The following is an 8,061-nucleotide window of genomic DNA, read 5'->3' on the forward strand; positions in this document are numbered from 1 at the left end:
GCTGCTATATTGCTATCTATATTGTATACAACATTTTCAATCCGGTAGAAGATGCTATAAAAACTCGAGTCATTCAATGCATGAACCGCGAGAGAATTTTTCTACATTTCTTCGCTCCACTTCATACTCTGAGTATTTCACGGACCATGAAAAAATATACAGTCTGATAATGATCGTTGCTGTGTGGAATTTCCCAAGAGAGAATCGCAAGTTGACAATTAGCGGCCCTTACACGATAATTAAAAGTGTCATTACTAAAAAGTAATGGCACTTTTAATGATCGTGTAAGGTCTACGAGTTCAGTAATGATGGAATTGCGGATTTTCCATCATTACCAACATTATTTCTTCTTCTTATTTTTTTGTGGAAGTGCTAAATACTTTTAGAACTATACGCGAAAAAATGACAAAGTGTAGATTTAAATTGTTATTATTTCATTACCCTTAACGTTTCAATGGCAAATAAATTTATTTTCAGCTAAACGAAAATACAAATATTGCTATTTCTATTGCTGGAGTAGTTACAAATACTCATCATTAATAATGAACGTGTAATGCTAAAAAGTAATGATGTACAGTAATGCAGTAATGACGAGCGTTTGAGCAGAAGTGTCATTACTTAGTAATGACACTTTTAATGATCGTGTAAGGGCCACTATTATCGTAGAAAATCGAATCGATGGTTCATCTTGATGTTTCTCATACTAGGTTGCAATATTTCAAAACCCTTGTGTGGAGCATTCACATACATTTTCATAGACACAATTTATACAAAGGTTATATGCACATAGTTAGAATAAGCGGCAATAGTAAAATGATTCTATCGCAATTATCCACTGCCCATACAGAATCGGATCGCGAAACGAGAATAAGCGACCGTTTGTTGCTTCAGAGAAGATCCCCACAGCAGCGTGCTAACCTTTGATTCTCAGAAATGTCATCGAGAGAAATTCACTCTCGCACTGGTGTCTATTCTATGTTAAATAAGCCATGCCGGGTGTTTGTTGTTGCGATGTTTTCCATTCCTCTTTGATGGCACTGATTCAATCGTGTGAAGAGTGAAGATTGAACGTTCTATGATACGATAAAAGCCATCCTTGTCTACAATCGTATGTTTTTGATTTTTCGTGAATTGGGTTAGTATTTTAGAAATTTGCAATTTAGGGTGAAATTTCAGCGACAAAGCAAGAGGAAGCAGTGAGTTGTCTTGCTTCGATCTGACCATGGCGAAGCGCTACCTTAATACGGATTTCAAAAGAGGCTTAAAAGCTTTTTCGTATGAGCAAACTATTAGTATTAGTGACAAGAAGCAGTCTCGGCATAAAATGCCTTTTGCGGAATTTGATATTTCTGTTCTTACAGACAGATGGAAAGAATTATTGCTCATCGAATATACAATTCTACAGCCATCATGTTTATTTTATTGTCGATATTTAATTTTATTAGTGGATGCAGATAATACAGATTTTTTATTCAGAGTAAGACAAATTTCCTATGAAAAAATCTGGCATCTCTGCTGCAGACAGAGTTGGCGCGAGAAGTTGTTCCGAGCTGGTGACATTAGCACACCTAAAGCGGGAATTATATTAGCATCAAATCATTCAGAACCTACCAGACTCGAGAAATTCGCTCACCTTTCACTCTCCCTTTGATTTGCTATTGCCCCGTTTACTCTTCTGCTTGCTGCCAGTATGATGGTGCCAGTGTACTGCCCTCTTAAGGTAGCGCTTCGCCGTGGTCAGGTCGAAGCAAGACAACTCACTGCTTCCTCTTGCTTTGTCGCCGAAATTTCACCCTAAATTGCAAATTTCTAAAATACTAACCCGATTCACGAAAAATCAAAAACATACGATTGTAGGTAAATGATTTTACTATGCATTCGGCGAAAAATATCAGTTAGAAAGCTTTTCTTTCGCGAGATTTCGTGCGAGTTATGTTGAAATTTGGCTTTCATTTTTCCTTTTCTCGCTATAAACAACTCGCATATGTAGGGATGTGCTACGTTTTCAACAAAGCGTCAAAGCTAGTAGCGATGAAAATCTTTACTGATTTCTGGTTCTACTGAAACATGAATAGAAATTATTTTACAAAGTAGTAACACTCACTTACATTTTCTACTCATCTATATTCAACGTTTACGCAGAGAGAACGGACAACGAAAATAAAAGAAATGTTGTTAGCGTCTACCGCATGTAGCATTTTGCACAGCCCAATGCATGCGTTGAAATTGTGTGCGTGCGAAAGAATAAGGAAAAACTCATTTATTTTTATAATTAGCACGAAATCTTTCGATAAAAATTTTTATCAGGCACAATTTATATACGAATCGATAGAAAAATTAATTATCTAGAATCGTATGTTCTTGGAATTTCCGTTTTCTTCCCCGTTTTCTCACAATATTTGGTAAAGTGCGTGAAACTCCGAGATAGGCAGCGAACTCCCGTGACCACGGCGAAGCGCTACCTTAATAAAAAACGTTCAACTGTGGACCAACATATTAGACCAAAGAAAGACCACTGTTGAACTTTTTTTTTCTAAGAGTGCAGTACACTGTCACCAGCATGCTGGCAACCAGCAATAGTGTGAACACTACATGTAAGTCAATTTCCCGCACCAAGTTCGGTTCAACTTACGGCCACCAGACTGTGTCTGCAGGCTAAATAACCAGATCTTTTGCTAGATTAAACCAATATCAGATTATACATATTTGACTGGATTTTAACACCAGATTTGTACGCTTTTTGCCTTTAGAATTTAAGTGGTGAAACCTTATTATTTGCTCTGGAACATAAAGCCCAGTAAAAATTTCCTTGTATATGTTTTTTTATGTAAGTTTCGCCTTTCGTGTTCCATGCCAACAAACAATAGTTAGTAAGGAACTAGGACAGGACCTGACAATTGTTAATCCTCTTTTATGCCTCGTTTACACTTCTGCTGGCTGCCAGCATGCTGGTGTCAGTGTACTGCCCTCCTAGGAAAAAAAACGTTCAACGGTTGTCCTTCGTTGGTCTAATACTTTGTATCATTGGACCACAGTTGAACGTTTTTTTCCTAAGAGGGCAGTACTCTGACACCAGCATGCTGGCAGCCAGCAGAAGTGTAAACGGGGCATTAGGACCAATTTCGGACCAGCTCGTGATTGGTTGAAACTGACATAAGCAAGTACAAGTTGTTGAAATCAAGATTACTGCAGGGTGGTAGAAAAAGTGTTGTCAGTATCGTCGGTAACAATGTAGCTTGATATTTGATATTTTATTTTTCGGGTCATCTTCAAAATTATTGATTTCAATAGGATTTAAGTTCAATTTGTTTTTAAATTCTGTCAATGCGGAAAGTATACGAGTACATTTAACAATCACTGGATGATATAAAGAGAAAGCCTGAAATCACGAAGTGTGATATGGACGAGAATATTGATTATGTTGGTTGAGAATAGCACCCAATCTTTGGATACTTCTGTATGTTATTATTTTTCTCAAATAGAATATGTTGAATACTTTAGTTAATAAAGCTGCAAAAACTAATTATTCAAAATTGAGTGTTTTAGAAAAATTTTATTAAGCTGTTTCAACTAAACGTTTTCTTCAAAACAAACATCTGATCAAAATGAATCCAGAGCTATATTTTTGACCGATATAACATTTGTCTAAGTGTTTTCAAATGATAAATAATTACATGTTATAAGGGGAGAAAGTTTTCAGAATGAACAATTATCTCTACTGGCAACAGTGATCGCGAGGCTTTTATTATTTACAGCAGGGAGAAACCGGAATAAGAAGAGAAATATTTTTCTGGAAAAAGAAGCCAGTTGTCTGGTCCTGTCCTAGGTAAGGAAGGGCGATCTATATTAGTTTCGCCCTTCTTTGAAAACCAGCTGAAGTCAGAAACAGATTTTTCCATTAATAGTACACTCAAAAAATAAATCACATTAGTTTTATGGGATTACTCACGTAAATGCAGTGCTTCATTTATATTTGATATTCTACGTGATTTCTATGAATAACATCCGGAAACCAAGTACAAGCTATGTGATTTTCACATAATCTTCAAATGGAGAGTCCCATGATCGAAGTTTAAGTGAATTTGCTCTATGAAAATTTCAAATCTCAAAATGGCTGACATGTTGGTGGCAGGCTTGAACATAATGCATTCGTTATTGGAAGTTTTTAAAGGTAAGTAAAGTTTCAAAACAGCCCTGACCTGGAAGGATTCTTAGTGTCAGTAGGATCCATAGTACTAGCCATGCAATGATTATGTACAATAAGAATCGGCTGCGAAGTCTGTTGAAACAGAAAGGCCAAATTCCACGAAACGAATGTAATGCCCGGACTTTGCTTCTACAGTTTCAAAACTAGTGTAGTACTCAATATACAATTTTGCGTTTAGTTTTAGTAGAATGCGATATTGGCTTGTTCGAGCTCTTGATCTCCGGAAGTATTTAGAACCAACAGCATACGAAAATATTTTCGATCTTATAATTTCCGGGAGAAAACAAAATGTATATAAATAATTCAAGTTTGAAGTAAGAATTTTTGATTAATTGATTTATATTTTCAGAAATCATAAATAGAAAAACTTCTGTCGGTACCGCCGACTCTATTGTTTACAAAGGAATTAACTACAAAATAGGACAGTTTGTCATAATTTTTTTATTGGATCAAGCTGTACTCTATGAAATCAGAGATTTTATCGTTAGATGAAATATTTCACTTGATTTTGCAATTATGGGCAAATGAGCACTATGTCGCGATTGAAACATCAGGTTCATTATTACTGGTATTGATTATTTTAATCGACGACCAACAATAGTTTTAAATGTAGATAATAAGTTTATACTTAGAGTTAAGTATAAGTTTAATTTCATTGAGTTACTATTCGTTAAGGTTGATGATGTAACCATTAATATGTAAATAGATGTACATTTAACAATCACTGGATGATACAAAGAGAAAGCCACGAAGTGTGATATGGACGAGAATATTGATTATGTTGGTTGAGAATAGCACCCAATCTTTGGATACTTCTGTATGTTATTATTTTTCTCAAATAGAATATGTTGAATACTTTAGTTAATAAAGCTGCAAAAATCAATTATTCAAAATTGAGTGTTTTAGAAAAATTTTATTAAGCTGTTTCAACTAAACGTCAGTTATGCTCAGGCACCAATCATACACTTATTCCTCAGAAATGACATTTGAGCATATTCGGTTTCATTCTAAAGCACAACACGGAGTTTATCATTCCGGTTTTTGCAGACACAACACCGTTTGTGTTGAGCGACTCACCCTCGAAATACGCGATCTCACTAACAAAATATACAACCTGTTGTTACAAATGGTTATTACAACTTTTAGACTGATCTTGCGAATAGTAACAAAAAAAAAAACGAGTTAATGCGTTAAACTCAAATTTAGAGTAGGAATTAATCAATATCATTGATGATAACTACTCAATTTTTGACGTTTCCATGTATCATTTGAATATGAGTAACTAGTACTCAAACTTTGAGTAACTTTTTCTAAGCGTGTAGAATGGTTTCAAATGTCAAATTGAATATTTTACGTGACGAAAATGAATGTTATACGAACATCCCCTAAAATGAATAGAGTCATCACATAAGGTTTACGTGAATTGACCAAACGTCAAACAATCTACGTGAATTTCCAGTGTAAAAAACTCGATTTTGAAAATGGCGAGCAGTGGCCCTCGAAGTGTAAGTAGTGTAAATATTTGCGAGTTATTTAATTACAATTTTTTACTCCATCGACCATTCCAGTATGAAAGTTTCCATGTGTTTAACTGGACCGAGTGCCTGCGTGAGTCCGGAAGTTTACCCGCTCCTGCCGAATGCTTCAAACAGGCCGTCGGTGTGAAGCTAGAGACACTGGAACCATGTAATGCGACTTCAACCTGCATTGGTAGTGTTGTGGGAGTTCTTGGATCTTGACTGCGGCTTCGGTTGGATGGCAGTGACAACATAAACGATTTCTGGAGGCTTGTCGATTTGAGATACCACGACGTTATTAGTTGCTTTTTAAGCCATTGACAATTTTTTGATATAAATGTTTTATATTTCATGGCATTTTTCATTTCATAGATTTATATCAAGATCTGGCATCTCCCTTTCGAATTCAACCAATATATAAAATAGTAATTTTCTGGTATCTAAATTTGATACGAACTGATAGATGAATGTGAAATGAACAGTACATTACATTTTACCTATGAAACACGTATCTTTTACTGGATTATGTATAAAACAGCTTTTAAATGCCAGTCCATTAAAACCTACGTGAAATGATGAGTAGAAAATGTAAGTGTTACTACTTTGTAAAATAATTTCTATTCATGTTTCAGTAGAACCAGAAATCAGTAATAATTTTCATCGCTACTAGCTTTGACGCTTTGTTGAAAACGTAGCACATCCCTACATATGCGAGTTGTTTATAGCGAGAAAAGGAAAAAAGAAAACCGAATTTTAACAAAACTCGCACGAAATCTCGCGAAAGAAAAGCTTTCTAACTAATATTTTTCGCCAAATGCATAGTAAAATCATTTACTATGTTTTTGATTTTTCGTGAATTGGGTTAGTATTTTAGAAATTTGCAATTTAGGGTGAAATTTCGGCGACAAAGCAAGAGGAAGCAGTGAGTTGTCTTGCTTCGACCTGACCACGGCGAAGCGCTACCTTAATACGGATTTCAAAAGAGGCTTAAAAGCTTTTTCGTATGAGCAAACTATTAGTATTAGTGACAAGAAGCAGTCTCGGCATAAAATGCCTTTTGCGGAATTTGATTTTTCTTTTCTTACAGACAGATGGAAAGAATTATTGCTCATCGAATATACATTTCTACAGCCATCATGTTTATTTTATTGTCGATATTTAATTTTATTAGTGGAATACAGATTTTTTATTCAGAGTAAGGCAAATTTCCTATGAAAAAATCTGGCATCTCTGCTGCAGACAGAGTGGGCGCGAGAAGTTGTTCCGTGTTAGAGTATGTACATCTGAAAGCAATACCTTTCGTTTTACCATATTGATTTACACTTTGTCTACCCATATGTATTACACCATGACCAAGAGAAATAAATCAGTTTTTTCCATAACACGCACTCGATTAGCTCTTCTTTTAACATGGTGTCAGAATAAATCTCAAAAGAAGCGCCTGTAGTACGATTCTAAATACTTTATCACGTAAAATAAACAGAAAAAACTCGAAATGGATCCTCAGCCTGCGGTAGCTGCAGAAAATACGATTGTCATCAACAGCAGCATACCCTTTCCAGAGCCTCTCAAATTAGACGGAAATTTGCGAGAAAACGTGGAGCTGTGGAAGGATTCCTTTGAAACATATGCAATAGCATCGGGAGTGGAACAGTTATCGGAACGCGTAAAAATTGCTACATTCAAGTCAGCACTAGGCCCCGATGCACGAAAGATTTTTAACTTGTGGCCTCTAGAGGAAGAGGAAAACAACACGGTCGCGGCATGTTTGCAATCGTTATCGACGTACATGATCCCGCAGAAAAACGTTAAGCTTGCGAGATACGAATTCAATCAGTGTCATCAGGAACAGGAAGACAATGGCAACGGAGAAACCATGACGAGTTTCATCAACAGAGCCAGAGCATTGGTGAAAGAATGCAACTATGGGAATTTGGAGGACGAAATGCTCCGTGACAAAATCATAACGGGCATCCGTGATATGCATCTGAAAAAGAAACTGATCGAAACAGACAATTTGACGTCAGCACGAGTAATTGAAATGTGTCGAGCAGATGAAGCAACGAGATTGGAAATGGAACGAAATCAGTGGTTGACCACAGTGCAGCCTCATTCTGTAAACAGCATTCCAGACCAACAGAAGATCAACAAACAGTGTTCCTTTTGTGGAAGGGCATACCATAAAAGAATAATCGATTGTCCAGCTCGCGGCGCCAATTGCAACTATTGTGGCTTGAAGAATCATTTCGAAGCCGTCTGTAGAAAAAAACGGGATGATAACAAGCAACGCAGTTCAACCCGCACTGAGAGACGCAACCGGAAAATAAACACTATCGA

This window comes from Malaya genurostris, chromosome 2 (assembly GCF_030247185.1).
Source record: "Malaya genurostris strain Urasoe2022 chromosome 2, Malgen_1.1, whole genome shotgun sequence".
NCBI lineage: Eukaryota > Metazoa > Arthropoda > Insecta > Diptera > Culicidae > Malaya > Malaya genurostris.